The sequence below is a fragment of the Myxine glutinosa genome, chromosome 1, assembly GCF_964187855.1.
Source record: "Myxine glutinosa chromosome 1, kmMyxGlut1.1, whole genome shotgun sequence".
Taxonomy (NCBI): domain Eukaryota; kingdom Metazoa; phylum Chordata; class Myxini; order Myxiniformes; family Myxinidae; genus Myxine; species Myxine glutinosa.
The window spans coordinates 416,933,920-416,949,487 of NC_136261.1; the positions used below are offsets into that span (position 1 = coordinate 416,933,920).

General features: G+C 54.6%; 1 protein-coding gene across 1 annotated transcript in view; it reads left to right on the forward strand.

Annotated features, from left to right (window-relative positions):
• Positions 1-10,417: 10,417 nt before the first annotated feature.
• Positions 10,418-15,568, forward strand: part of LOC137414377 (uncharacterized) — a 42,097-nt gene continuing 36,946 nt past the window's right edge. The window contains exon 1 of the mRNA XM_078771068.1: positions 10,418-10,483. The gene's annotated coding sequence lies outside the window, so the exon portion shown is untranslated. The remainder of the gene's footprint in view (positions 10,484-15,568) is intronic.

A 15,568-nucleotide genomic window follows, 5' to 3' on the forward strand; every position in this document is an offset into this window, starting at 1 on the left:
AGATTGAAAGTGTTTCAGCGGCATATGCGGGATTGTTTGATACTTTAGTTGAAGAGGAAAGTATGACCTTGTAGTGGTTACCGCTGGATGTACATAATCGCCTTGCACCGGCCAGAACACGGCCAGACGCGCCTCTCCCGGGCATGCCCGGACTCACTGTTCCCGGGCACGCCCGAACCTCCCGGGCACGCCCGGTCTCGTCTTTCCCGGGCATGCCCGCTCTCGCCTTTCCAGGGCATGCCCAGAGCGTCTGGGCATGCCCGCTATCGCCTTTCCAGGGCTCGCCCAGAGCGTCCGGGCATGCCCGCTATCGCCTTTCCAGTGCTCGCCCAGAGCGCCCGGGCACGCCCAGCCTCGACTTGCCAGGCCGCAGCCAAACACGCCCGGGCAGGTCCAGACTCGCCTTTCCAAGGCTCGCCCTTGATACACGGGCATGCCCGGTATAGCTTTTGCCGGGCAAACTTCCCGACATAAATGTGTATTGTTACATATTTATGTGAATGTATGTGAATTACCATTCAGGTCTTTGCTTATCCGTGTGTAGTATATTAAGTTGTTGTGTAGTTGTTGTGGTTGGAGAGTCAGGAGCCCTTCTGAAAAGGTGGCCGGAAACGGAAGTGACCGAAAACGGAAGGAAAAAGACACGAGGAAAAAAGGACGAGATTCTTCTTCCTCGCCCCGCTCCGACGAAAGGTGGGATTGATTGAGCCGTGTGGAAAAGCGGCGTTCCCGAGCCTGTCTGGCGAGAGGAGTTACCGGGACGGATACCTGCCCGGTGGACGTCAAACTGTCGTGTGGCCGTGCACCGACCCAGCGTTTGGCGCCGTTCGTGACACCGTCTAAAAAGACGTGTACGGGTCGCCCGTTGGGGCCTAACACGCCTGGCAAGCGGCGTGGGGCTTTTGGCTTGCTTTCCCGTACCCGCTTCGCGTGGCCACGAGGGGCTGTAGCCGGGGTGCCTGGTACGATACCTGCCCGGTGGAAACACGTCTACCCGGGGTTCGTTCAACCGCCCGAGTGCGGCGACGCCGACCATCATCTTGGTCAGGAGGGGCCCAGAGACATTGTGCGGGACCGAGACCAAAAGGGGGTTGTGAGTACTCACCGGGACACACATATATAAGATGGCCATCTTACTCATAGGGAAGTGCTTGTGAATTGGGAATTGTTGATGGTTGTGTATGGTTGATTGCTCGGGGAAAATCTCCGTGGTTGTGTCATTGAAATTGTATGGTATCATTACCATTGAAATATATCCTTGACGTCAGTTGTCTCTTGGGTGAAATTCATATGGATTGCGTGGCGAAAGCGCATATATAATACAGCTTTCTGGCGAAGTTCCTCTCACGGCCCGGGGGTCACCGAGACCAGGTATTCACCGAGGGGACCACGTAACAGAATTGGGGGCTCGTCCAAATTACGATTTGCGGATTCGCAATTGGGTCTACGTCCGGGATCTAAAATTGTATAAAATAATAAAATAAAATTTTTATTAAATAAAATTTATTAATTAAGTATTAATTGGAAATTTTTTGGGGAAATTGGGGTAAAGTCTTGGGGTGAAGGTTAACAGGTGTTAACGATAGTCACCATGGCGTTTGTGGCACAGAACTTTGCGGTAACACCAAGTGAGGCACAGTTCCGAGCGTTACTAAAGTCGGACCTCTTGAAATTGGCCAAACATTTTAACTTGGAGGTCCGAACTAATTTGAGGAAGGCAGAGTTGCAGGCCACGGTGATACAATCTATGGTGGGATTAGGAACATGGGACGAGTTAGCCTGGGAGTGGCTACCCGAAGAACCAGAAGACGTTGAGCTCCGGAAACTGGAGTTGCAATTACGGAGCCAGGAACGGATTAAAGAAGAAGAAAGGAAAGCAGAAAAGGAAAGAGCAGAAGAAGAAAGGAAAGCAGAAAAGGAAAGAGCAGAAGAAGAAAGGAAAGCAGAAAAGGAAAGAGCAGAAGAAGAAAGGAAAGCAGAAAAGGAAAGAGCAGAGGAAAGGAGAGTGGAACGAGAACTCCAGGAAAGGATGAAAACAGAGGAAAGGAAAGCAGAAGCAGAGGAGAGGAGAGCTGCAAGGGAACTCGAAGCAGAGGAGAGAAAAGCGGAAAGGGAATTAAAGGAACGTGACATGGAGCTTCAGCAAGAAATCAAATTCAAGGAGCTGGAGTTAATGAGAGAACGGGGAGAGGCACCACCCTTGCTGACGGGGTCGACACCTAACCAGAAAACCTGGGATGTGGGCAGACATGTGAGGCTGGTTCCACCGTTCAGTGAAAAAGAAGTCGCGAAATTTTTTCCACACTTTGAGAAAGTGGCTCGACAATTAAACTGGCCGGAGGAGGCCTGGACCATACTCGTGCAAAGTGTGCTGGTGGGGAAAGCTCAGGAAATTTATTCGGCGCTACCAATGGACCAATGTGCAGATTATGAGGTACTGAAGACGCACATCCTCAAAGCGTATGAGTTGGTTCCGGAAGCTTACAGGCAAAAATTCAGGAATGCCAGGAAGAGGGAGAGTGAGACCCATGTGGAGTTTGCCAGAGTGAAAGAAAATATGTTTGATCGGTGGTGTGAGTCAAAATGAGTCGGGAAAGACTTCGAAACATTGCGTGACTTGATCCTGGTGGAGGAATTCCAGCAGTGTGTCCACGAGGACATCAAAGTGTACCTGCAGGAGAAGAAAGTACCAAAGTTGTGGGACGCAGCCACCATGGCGGATGATTATGCCTTAACCCACCGAATAGGGGTCCACAAACCTAACTCCTCGCCTAGACTTCAGCAGGGGAGTTATGGAACACCCGGTGCGGAGAACGACCTTACCTGGCGGCGGCCTCGAGATGATTATGGGGACAACTATGATACCCCACCTGTTCGAAATCAGAGGGATGCGGGCCCAAGACAAACTTATAGTTCGGGGGGCCCGAGGCAGACCACGAGTTTTTCCTCCGGGCCTACTTGCGCTTTTTGCAAGAAACCTGGACACTTGATGTCCAGTTGTTACCGCATGAACAGGGAAGACCCAGAGCGGAGTCCGACTATTACGACTCCAAATGCAATGGCCATTGTGAGAAATCGCCATCAAAAGGGTTACCAACCATTTATTTCAGAGGGGTTTGTGTCACGGGATGGAGCCTCGACTAACCGGAAACCGGTTAGGATATTGAGGGACACAGGGGCACATCAATCTTTAATGCTTGAAGGCATTTTGCCATGGTCCGAGGAGACGGCAACGGGGGATAGTGTTCGTTTACAGGGGATCGGGGGCGGTGTTAGTGCTCCCCTTCATGTCATCCATTTGGAGTCCGATTTGGTGTCAGGACCGGTCACCGTCGGTTTACAAGCCACACTTCCTGTAGAGGGTGTATCTGTGGTTATCGGGAATGATTTGGCCGGGGGTCAAGTTTATGGTAACCTGAGGGTTGGTAAAGAGCCCAGCAGGGAAAATAACACCACACCAGCTCGGGATGGCGACAAAAGTGCCAAGTTATTTGTAGGGGGACTGAACTTCAAAACAGAGGAAGAAGTTCTGACCTCTGTCTTCAACAGATATGGGCCGCTGGTGGAAGTGCGGTTGGTAAGAGACTGGGAAACGCAACAGTCAAGAGGGTTCGGCTTTGTCACGTTTGCCAGCACAAAAGACGCCAGAGAGGCAGAGAAGAATTGGAATGGCAAGGATTTGGAGGGTCGGACCATAACAGTAGGGAAGGCATTTCGTAGGCGTCGAGAGGTCTTCAGGAGAGGACAACTGGGCGGTAGTTTTGGTGGTGGCCGCAATCAATATTATTATGGAGGCTCCCTGAGTTACGGCCGCTCCCGAAGGAAGGATTGGCAAAGTAGTGGCCGAGAAGGAGACCGCTATTCATGGGACTACAGGGACAAGTGGTCCCACCCTAATTATTAGGGAAGTTCTGAGAAGTTGGAGCACTGAATGCGGCGGAGCCGCCGAGCCAAGATTCCTACACGAATTAACCGTGAACGCCGTTCCTAAAGGCGCCCAGGTAGTGAACTTTCATGCACGGACTAACCGTGAACTCCACGTTCCTCAAGGCGCCCATGTAGAGAACTTTCCTGCATGGACTAACCGTGAACTCCGCATTCCTAAAGGCATCCATGTAGTGAATACTCGGCTTGGCCTCCCGGAAAAAGTGCTATCGAGTGGCTTAACTTTGGATCTTTGATCAACCCCTTAACCTTCATTCACAAGAAACTGACGGTCAAAGTCAGAGGGTCATGAGATGGAGTTTGATTTGGCAGGGACAATGTCGTTGCTGGTGCTTAGTCCAGAGGGAGTAATCTGGAGGGGGTGTGGTGAAATGTTGGTTGCTTTATTTTTAAGTGATAACTGTGCCCGGGGGGAACTGATAATGTGGGGGGGTTGAGTTATCTGGTTTGTTTCTCCAAATTGGCCGGCAAAGAAAGTTTTCGCTGGGTTCAAACTTTCTTTCTTGAAGGGGGGGAGTGTTACATATTTATGTGAATGTATGTGAATTACCATTCAGGTCTTTGCTTATCCGTGTGTAGTATATTAAGTTGTTGTGTAGTTGTTGTGGTTGGAGGGTCAGGAGCCCTTCTGAAAAGGTGGCCGGAAACGGAAGTGACCGAAAACGGAAGGAAAAAGACACGAGGAAAAAAGGATGAGATTCTTCTTCCTCGCCCCGCTCCGACGAAAGGTGGGATTGATTGAGCCGTGTGGAAAAGCGGCGTTCCCGAGCCTGTCTGGCGAGAGGAGTTACCGGGACGGATACCTGCCCGGTGGACGTCAAACTGTCGTGTGGCCGTGCACCGACCCAGCATTTGGCGCCGTTCGTGACACCGTCTAAAAAGACGCGTACGGGTCGCCCGTTGGGGCCTAACACGCCTGGCAAGCGGCGTGGGGCTTTTGGCTTGCTTTCCCGTACCCGCTTCGCGTGGCCACGAGGGGCTGTAGCCGGGGTGCCTGGTACGATACCTGCCCGGTGGAAACACGTCCACCCGGGGTTCGTTCAACCGCCCGAGTGCGGCGACGCCGACCATCATCTTGGTCAGGAGGGGCCCAGAGACATTGTGCGGGACCGAGACCAAAAGGGGGTTGTGAGTACTCTCCGGGACACACATATATAAGATGGCCATCTTACTCATAGGGAAGTGCTTGTGAATTGGGAATTGTTGATGGTTGTGTATGGTTGATTGCTCGGGGAAAATCTCCGTGGTTGTGTCATTGAAATTGTATGGTATCATTACCATTGAAATATATCCTTGACGTCAGTTGTCTCTTGGGTGAAATTCATATGGATTGCGTGGCGAAAGCGCATATATAATACAGCTTTCTGGCGAAGTTCCTCTCACGGTCCGGGGGTCACCGAGACCAGGTATTCACCGAGGGGACCACGTAACAGTATATATATTGTTGCCCGAAAAACGGGCTTGTCAGAATACCTGAGCTGTTTTGTTTCAATAAAGCAACTCGGACGAATTCCGTCTTTGGTCGCGTCAATTCTTTTGACTCGCGTTGGAGCGCAGTTCCTTCATTGGTGACCTACCGACATGGATACGGCAGTGACGCTTAAACTGCCTACCTTCTGGGAGACTCACGCGGCTGTTTGGTTCGCCCAGGCGGACTCCCAGTTCGCCCTGCGAGGCATCACCGCGGACGACAGCCGCTTCCACCATGTTGTGGCGGCGCTCGGTTCCACCACCGCGGCCCGCGCCTTGAGCCTCCTCCAGCACCCGCCGGCTGCTGACAAATACGACGCGCTGAAGACGCTCCTCCTCGGCGCTTTCGCCCTCTCACCGGCAGCACACGCACGGCGCCTGCTTGACCTGCCCGAGCTCGGCGACACGCGCCCATCCGAGCGCATGGACTATATGCTCTCGTTGCTCGGCGAGCACTCTCCGGCATTCCTGTTCCGGGAGCTGTTCCTCCATCAGCTGCCTAACCCGGTACGCCTCGACCTGGCTGGCACGTTGATCACGGATTCCCGCGCCCTCGCCAGGGAAGCCGATAACATCTCCTCGGTGGGCCAGCACATCGGCGCGGTTACATGGAGCCCGCCGCCGTCCGAGGCGACGCCCACGATGCCCGAGCGCCCTGCGCGGTTGGAGGCCGAACTGCCGGTGCAACTGGTGGCCGCCACGCCGCACCACCCGCTTCCGACACGACGGCCGGGGCCTCCACCTGACCGGGCATGGTGTTATTACCACGCCAGGTTCGGACACAAGGCTAGGACGTGCCGGCCCCCGTGCACTTTCGGCAGGTCGGGAAACGGCCGGGCCGGCGTTCATTCCCAGCCATGAGCGCCGGCCACTCGGGCAACTTGCTGTTTATTCGGGACAAAGCGTCTGGACGGCGTTTCCTGTGCGACACCGGCGGCCAATTCAGCGTCATACCTGCCTCCGAGCAGGACAGGCTGGACGCAGTTTGCGGCCCCTCTTTGGTCGCTGCTAATGGCTCGGCCATACGCACTTTCGGCCCACGCGTCGTCACCCTCTGCTTCGGCAGCCAGCGCTTTCAATGGACTTTTGTTACCGCCAGCGTCCCCGTGGCTTTGCTGGGCGCCGACTTCCTCTGCGCGCACGGGCTGCTGGTCGACGTCAAACGACGTCGCCTTGTCCACGCCGAGACCTTCAGCTCCCTGGCGTGCACAATGAGCAGCTCCGCGCCGACCGAACTGGCGTGCGCCCTCCCGGCAACGAACGAGTTCGCTCGCCTGCTCGTGGAATTCCCGGCCCTCACGCGGCCGACGTTTTCGGCCGTCGCGGTGCGGCATGGGATCGAGCACCACATACCCACTACGGGCCCGCCGGTCTACGCCAGGGCCCGCCGCCTCGACCCAGCCAAGCTCGCCATGGCAAAGGCCGAAATCGACGCGTTGGAGCACCTCGGCATCGTGCGGCGCTCCGATAGCGCGTGGGCCTCACCACTGCACATCGTGCCAAAGCCGGGGGGTGGATGGCGCCCGTGTGGCGACTACCGCCGTCTCAATGACGCTACCACCCCCGACAGGTACCCGATCCCGCATATTCAGGACTTTTCCGCCCGTTTGGCGGGACGGGTCACCTTTTCGAAAATTGACCTGATACGGGGCTACCACCAGGTACCTGTCCGGGCGGCCGACGTCCCGAAGACGGCCGTCATCACGCCGTTCGGCCTGTTCGAATTTTTGCGGATTCCGTTTTGCCTCAAGAACGCGGCCCAGGCGTTCCAGCGCTTGATGGACGGCGTGCTGCACGACCTGCCGTTGCTTTTCGTCTATCTGGACGACATCCTCATCACCAGCACGTCCCGCGCCGAGCACCTCCTCCACCTCCGAACACTGTTCGGTCGCCTCAGCGAGCACGGCTTAATTGTCAACCCGGTCAAATGCCACTTCGGCGCGACGACCGTTGACTTTTTGGGCCACCGCATCACCAAGACCGGGGCCGTGCCGCTGCCGACCAAGGTCGAGGCCATCACCACGTTCCCGCGTCCCCGTTCCATCCACGGCCTTTCTCACCCGGGCCGGAAAGCTTCTCAGAAGCTGGTGTCGGCGCGTTTCGTCTGGCACGGCCTTCGACGAAACATCCGTGACTGGGCCAATGCCTGCACGGCCTGCCAGCGAGCCAAGGTCCACCGCCACATCCAGGCCCCGCTGGCACCTTTCGCCGTGCCTGAACGGCGTTTCGACCACGTCCACGTGGACCTGGTGGGTCCCCTGCCCCCCTCGCGGGGGTTCACCCACCTGCTCACCATGGTGGACAGGACCACCAGGTGGCCGGAGGCCGTGCCCCTCACCTCCACCACCACCGCCGACGTGGCGCAGGCGTTCATCGCCACCTGGGTCGCGCGCTTCGGCGCACCAGCGGACATCTCATCCGACCGCGGCCCACAGTTCACGTCTGAGCTTTGGGGCGCGGTCGCCCGTTCATTGGGGGTCACGCTGCACCGCACCACGGCCTACCACCCCCAAGCCAATGGGTTGTGCGAGCGGTTTCACCACTCCATGAAGGCCGCACTCATGGCCGGCCTTCAGGACGACGGTTGGGCCGACCGGCTGCCGTGGGTCCTTTTGGGCCTTCGCACGGCCCCCAAGGAAGACCTCCAGGCGTCCGCCGCCGAGCTCGTCTACGGCCAGCCACTCCGCGTCCCGGGCGAATTCGTGCCTGACGCTACCAGTCCCTGGTCTGCTGCTCGCCAGCGCTCGGACCTCCAGGAGGCCGCCCGACGATTTGCCCCCGTGCCGATGTCCCGCCACCGTGGCCCCCAGTCCTACATCCCCCCGGCGCTTCGCACAGCGGAGTACGTCTTTGTGCGTCATGACGCGCACCGGGGGCCACTCCGGCCGCCGTACGATGGGCCCTTCCGGGTCCTGCGACGGGGCGACAAGTCTTTCATCGTCGACTTCGGCGGCCGGCCGGACCGGATTTCTGTGGACCGCCTCAAACCGGCGCACATGGACGTCGACCGACCACCACGGTTGGCCCTTCCTCCGCGGTGAGGCCGCCCCCCGTCCACAGTTCCCCCCGCTCGACCACCCACCACCACGTCAGACCCCTCCCCACGACCCTCCAGGGGTCGCTTTGGCCGGGTCATCCGGACCCCCCTTAAATTGACCCTGCCGGTGCAGGTCGATTCTGGAGGGGCGTGTGTAGCGGTTACCACTGGATGTACATAATCGCCTTGCACCGGCCAGAACATGGCCAGACGCACCTCTCCCGGGCATGCCCGGACTCACTGTTCCCGGGCACGCCCGAACCTCCCGGGCACGCCCGGTCTCGTCTTTCCCGGGCATGCCCGCTCTCGCCTTTCCAGGGCTCGCCCAGAGCGTCCGGGCATGCCCGCTATCGCCTTTCCAGTGCTCGCCCAGAGCACCCGGGCACGCCCAGCCTCGACTTGCCAGGCCGCAGCCAAACACGCCCGGGCAGGTCCAGACTCGCCTTTCCAAGGCTCGCCCTTGATACCCGGGCATGCCCGGTATAGCTTTTGCCGGGCAAACTTCCCGACATAAATGTGTATATATATTGTTGCCCGAAAAACGGGCTTGTCAGAATACCTGAGCTGTTTTGTTTCAATAAAGCAACTCGGACGAATTCCGTCTTTGGTAGCGTCAATTCTTTCGACTCGCGTTGGAGCGCAGTTCCTTCATGCAGTTCCTTCAACCTGGGTGAAGATACCACTTCGCAAATAACTTAAGTATTCAATTATTTTGAAGTACTCTAAGTCTCCAAGCTGTCGGCCACCATGAAAACGTGGTATTTTACAGCAGCCGGAGTACAAATCCTGCCACTAAGTTCCTTGAGAGAGGACACAGTGAGTTGGTACTCATTTTGCCGACCTCGGAAGGATGATAGACCAGTGCCGGATTAAGCCTCGGCTGGCCCTAAGGCACATTTTGAAATTTTTGAGAATGGCCTGAACAATTTAAATTAGATCTCGGGCTCATGGAAATGGACCCCAGACAAAAGATGGCCTGATTCATGAACAAAATATTTAATACAAAAAATGACAAATATTTAATGTGAAAAGAAACTACTTTCAAACTAGTTCAGTCTATACAATTTGCAGTGTATGAATATATGCATGACAAAACACGCACAGATTTGGCACTTTGCTTTACAGTTTACCAGACCGTAGATTGTAACCTTGCGCGCGTTTACAACTGCAAACTCTTCAAATACGGAACTGAAGTTGTGAAACTGAAAACGTCAAAATAATAATAATTGACGAAAACTGCTTGTCCATTTTTGTGGCCCGAATTTTTCGCTGGCCCTAAGGCACATGCCTTGTCTGCCTAATGTAATGGTTAATCCGGCAATGTGACAGATGAGTCAACCCACCTGGTGTTCATTCAACAGCTGATCGGGATTCAAACTCAGGACCCGAGGATCCCGAGATCTCCACCAAAACCGTTAAACCAACACCAGTTTTAGGGTGGATGGAGACAGTCATAAGAAATGCTTCAATGTTTGAAGATCACTCAATCAAAGTTTTCATGACACTGACGTGGCGCGGGCGCCTCACCACACGTGGGTTCAGAGGGATCGGTGTAAATAACATCGAATAATTATGTTTGCTGTTACTGGTTGTTAAATATAACTTCATCATATGATATATTTTAATTTTATTTGAACTGCAACTGGTAATGTGAAATTTAATCAACCGGTATCTTGATTGATTTCTGACGCACTTCCGGTCACACAGCACATTGTTCTTGGCGAGGACCGCATCACAACTCACAAGTTTGTGTACCTACGTAATCAGGAAATAGTGCCGTATATTACCGCTGATTTGCATCCATATATTTTAGTTTGAACATTCTGTTACCACAATATGTGTATGTCAAGCCCAGAGTCATGCATTGGAATACATTGTAATGTACGTGTGTGATTATTTAGAATTTTTAGACCACGTTCGAAAGAAGGTCTGACGACTTTTATTCATTCGCCAAACGTCTTTGAACGGAAGAGAAGCCGCCGAGGCCGAATCGAAGCAACGAAAGTCGTCTTTGGAGCCCAGAATAAAGAGGTAACAAGGTATTCCTTCATGATAATTCATTGTATAAATATGACGGGCATCCATGGAACAAAGTTTTATTTGGTTTCAAGGGTTTTTAATATCAAGCTTTTTGATTATTTAGTTTCTGTTCTCTCCTCGGCCTCATGTTTCTGTGCCCAAAAACGTGGTTTTGAGTTCATGTGTCATGCTCTATGTCTCTATCAATTGGAAAGGTTGAACTATTGAGGTGTATATCAGGTAATGTGGCATTGTTCTTACTATTGTTATTTTGTTTGCACCATAATAGTTTCTTCCTTTCGGTGTGCGAGCGGTGTGCGAGCACCATAATAGTTTCTTCCTTATGGTGTGCGAGCGTTTTATTGTGAGTAGAATAAACTTAAAGTTCAACACAAGACACCCGTGTTGAGGTCGTTGCTCGTGATTGTGCTGAGACATCTGCAGGATATTTGAGGGTCGATAACTCCGCTGTCCACCAAGTTTCACTTCATTTCATCAATTTCCATGGACGGATCCACACCATGGATTACCCCGCAGCTCTTCTTCATCTACCTAGGAATTTGACATGAAAACCGAGCCTCGTTAAAGTGCGGCCCTCTCAACACCTCACCCCGAGCCTCTCAGCCCCTCGTCCCCACCCTCTCAGCACATCATCCCCACCCTCTCAATACCTCGTCCCCACCCTCTCAACGTCTCGTCCACACCCTCTCAACGTCTCGTCCCCACCCTCTCAACACCTCGTCCCCGCCCTCTCAACACCATTTCCCCGCCCTCTCAACACCATTTCCCCGCCCTCTCAACACCATGTCCCCGCCCTCTCAAAACCATGTCCCCGCCCTCTCAACACTTCAACCCCACCCTCTCAACACCTCGTCCCCACCCTCTCAACACCTCGTCCCCACCCTCTCAACCCCTCGTCCCCACCCTCTCAACACCTCGTCCCCACCCTCTCAACACCTCGGCCCCACCTTCTCAACACCTCGTCCCCACCCTCTCAACACCTCGTCCCCACCCTCTCAAAACCACCTCCCCATCCTCTCAACACCTCGTCCCCATCCTCTCAACACCTCGTCCCCACCCTCTCAAAACCACCTCCCCATCCTCTCAACACCTCGTCCCCACCCTCTCAACACCACGTCCCCACCCTCTCAACACCTCGTCCCCACCCTCTCAACACCTCGTCCCCACCCTCTCAACACCTCGTCCCCACCCTCTCAACACCTCGTCCCCACCCTCTCAACACCTCGTCCCCACCCTCTCAACACCTCGTCCCCACCCTCTCAACACCTCGTCCCCACCCTCTCAACACCTCGTCCCCACCCTCTCAACACCTCGTCCCCACCCTCTCAACACCTCGTCCCCATCCTCTCAACACCTCGTCCCCATCCTCTCAACACCACGTCCCCACCCTCTCAACACCTCGTCCCCACCCTCTCAACACCTCGTCCCCACCCTCTCAACACCTCGTCCCCACCCTCTCAACACCTCGTCCCCACCCTCTCAACACCTCGTCCCCACCCTCTCAACACCTCGTCCCCACCCTCTCAACACCTCGTCCCCACCTTCTCAACACCTCGTCCCCACCCTCTCAACACCTCGTCCCCACCCTCTCAACACCTCGTCCCCACCCTCTCAACACCACGTCCCCACCCTCTCAACACCTCGTCCCCACCCTCTCAACACCTCGTCCCCACCCTCTCAACACCTCGTCCCCACCCTCTCAACACCTCGTCCCCACCCTCTCAACACCTCGTCCCCACCCTCTCAACACCTCGTCCCCACCCTCTCAACACCTCGTCCCCACCCTCTCAACACCTCGTCCCCACCTTCTCAACACCTCGTCCCCACCCTCTCAACACCTCGTCCCCACCCTCTCAACACCTCGTCCCCACCCTCTCAACACCACGTCCCCACCCTCTCAACACCTCGTCCCCACCCTCTCAACACCTCGTCCCCACCCTCTCAACACCTCGTCCCCACCCTCTCAACACCTCGTCCCCACCCTCTCAACACCTCGTCCCCACCCTCTCAACACCTCGTCCCCACCCTCTCAACACCTCGTCCCCACCCTCTCAACACCTCGTCCCCACCTTCTCAACACCTCGTCCCCACCTTCTCAACACCTCGTCCCCACCCTCTCAACACCTCGTCCCCACCCTCTCAACACCTCGTCCCCACCCTCTCAACACCTCGTCCCCACCCTCTCAACACCTCGTCTCCACCCTCTCAACACCTCGTCCCCACCCTCTCAACACCTCGTCCCCACCCTCTCAACACCTCGTCCCCACCCTCTCAACACCTCGTCCCCACCCTCTCAACACCTCGTCCCCACCCTCTCAACACCTCGTCCCCACCCTCTCAACACCTCGTCCCCACCCTCTCAACACCTCGTCCCCACCCTCTCAACACCTCGTCCCCACCCTCTCAACACCTCGTCCCCACCCTCCCAACACCTCGTCCCCACCCTCCCAACACCTCGTCCCCACCCTCTCAACACCTCGTCCCCACCCTCTCAACACCTCGGCCCCACCCTCTCAACACCTCGTCCCCACCCTCTCAACGCCTCGTCCCCACCCTCTCAACGCCTCGTCCCCACCCTCTCAACGCCTCGTCCCCACCCTCTCAACGCCTCGTCCCCACCCTCTCAACGCCTCGTCCCCACCCTCTCAACGCCTCGTCCCCACCCTCTCAACGCCTCGTCCCCACCCTCTCAACGCCTCGTCCCCACCCTCTCAACGCCTCGTCCCCACCCTCTCAACGCCTCGTCCCCACCCTCTCAACGCCTCGTCCCCACCCTCTCAACGCCTCGTCCCCACCCTCTCAACGCCTCGTCCCCACCCTCTCAACGCCTCGTCCCCACCCTCTCAACGCCTCGTCCCCATCCTCTCAACGCCTCGTCCCCATCCTCTCAACGCCTCGTCCCCAGCCTCTCAACGCCACGTCCCCACCCTCTCAACGCCTCGTCCCCACCCTCTCAACACCTCGTCCCCACCCTCTCAACACCTCGTCCCCACCCTCTCAACACCTCGTCCCCACCCTCTCAACACCTCGTCCCCACCCTCTCAACACCTCGTCCCCACCCTCTCAACACCTCGTCCCCACCCTCTCAACACCTCGTCCCCACCCTCTCAACACCTCGTCCCCACCCTCTCAACACCTCGTCCCCACCCTCTCAACACCTCGTCCCCACCCTCTCAACACCTCATCCCCACCCTCTCAACACCTCGTCCCCACCCTCTCAACACCTCGTCCCCACCCTCTCAACACCTCGTCCCCACCCTCTCAACACCTCGTCCCCACCCTCTCAACACCTCGTCCCCACCCTCTCAACACCTCGTCCCCACCCTCTCAACACCTCGTCCCCACCCTCTCAACACCTCGTCCCCACCCTCTCAACACCTCGTCCCCACCCTCTCAACACCTCGTCCCCACCCTCTCAACACCTCGTCCCCACCCTCTCAACACCTCGTCCCCACCCTCTCAACACCCCTACTGGGAGTTCAACAGATTACATCTACTGGGAGTTCAGCTGGTGCAGGTGTGCTCTCCACCGAGTGCTGTTCTCGTTGAGCAATGTTTCACTTTTCATCACCGCTCGCTGGGGTAGTTTGGTTGCATCATCATCCTCGGGACAGGAGTTCTGAATTTATAAACCGCAAGGTTCCGGTGAATTCGCGTGTTATTCCATTTACTAATGAACCTTCCTTTGTTAATGTACAATATATTATAATGTGCATTTGATAAACAATATCGATATGTATTAACAATAGCAATTGTAGAATTTTAATGTGATCATTGTTGCATTTGTATACATACAACGAAGTTATTCATTGTTCTACTACCTGCTTTTTTGCCAACTAGCAACGGTACCCGCCCTATGGGTGGGGCTTCAATTTGGGAGCCCAAATGAAAAGGAAAAATATCAATAATTGAAGGCTTTTCTATTTTAAACGATTCATATAAACATTCGATGAATCATATCACACACAAATCATCAAAATCTAAACAGTACATGGCGCCCATTTTGAAAAAAGATTGAATTCTGCAAAACGGAAGCGGCTGCTACACCTGTTTCTCAGTCGCTTTGCACATGCTGCCATGTTACTTCGGAGCCACACCTTTATTTTGGAAGAGTTCGTCAGGAGTCGATCTACTCTCCTGGTATGTAGAATTAAACAGTATTTGTAGAATTTTAACAAAAGCCACATCACTGTTCATATCGATAAATATAATTCCATCGAGTTTGGAAAAACTGGAAAATTGGAAAAACAATATAGCCTATTTTACTCCCTGGGGTCCTAGGATTACCCACCCAAAATATCGTTGCAATCGGTTCAGTCGTTTTTATGGTACCTTGGAACAGACAGACAGACAGATGGACGGATGGACATTTTGGTGATTTATAGTAAGATGCTAACTTCACCCCTTAATTTTATAATAGTCCCGTCCAGTTAAACATCAGGGAAAAACGTTTTTTAAAAATCGATTAATCACGTGACAATGCTTTCTTTCCTCGAGATGGATCATTCCCTTTACACTGTGTTTATCACCACTCACATGGTGATGTGTTTTGTGGGTAAAGTGAGACCCACCCTCGGTCTCATCTCGAAACATTGTGGACCATGATCGGTCTCGCGTTATCTCTCATCTCTCTTGATCTCGGGTTGCATTGATTGCATGACGTCATTTAATTTTGGGGCCCTGGGCACGTGACCATTATGCACCTGTGTTAATCCGCCATTGCAGACAGAGCAGCGCTCACTCACACGTGGTTCATTCTAACCTGGAAGCAGTCCCTGCTTCTTCTTTGTCTTCACTTTTATTTTTGCACTGTAATGGCAGTATACAAATTGATGACGTCACAAACAATGTTCTTGCAAAGAGGAAGAAGAACGATGTGCGTAAACGTAACAGTAAAGCGTAACAGGAAATATACAGTCACACTAACTATGAACAACTTCCGGGTGATCTTCCTGTGAACCTCGTGCTGTAACTGACGAAGGTTCACGTGATCAGATCGTATCTCATCTGAAGAGGTTTGTTTGGAGATTCTCATTTATTACTAGTACCCGACTGCAAAGCTGCAATGAGCCGGTG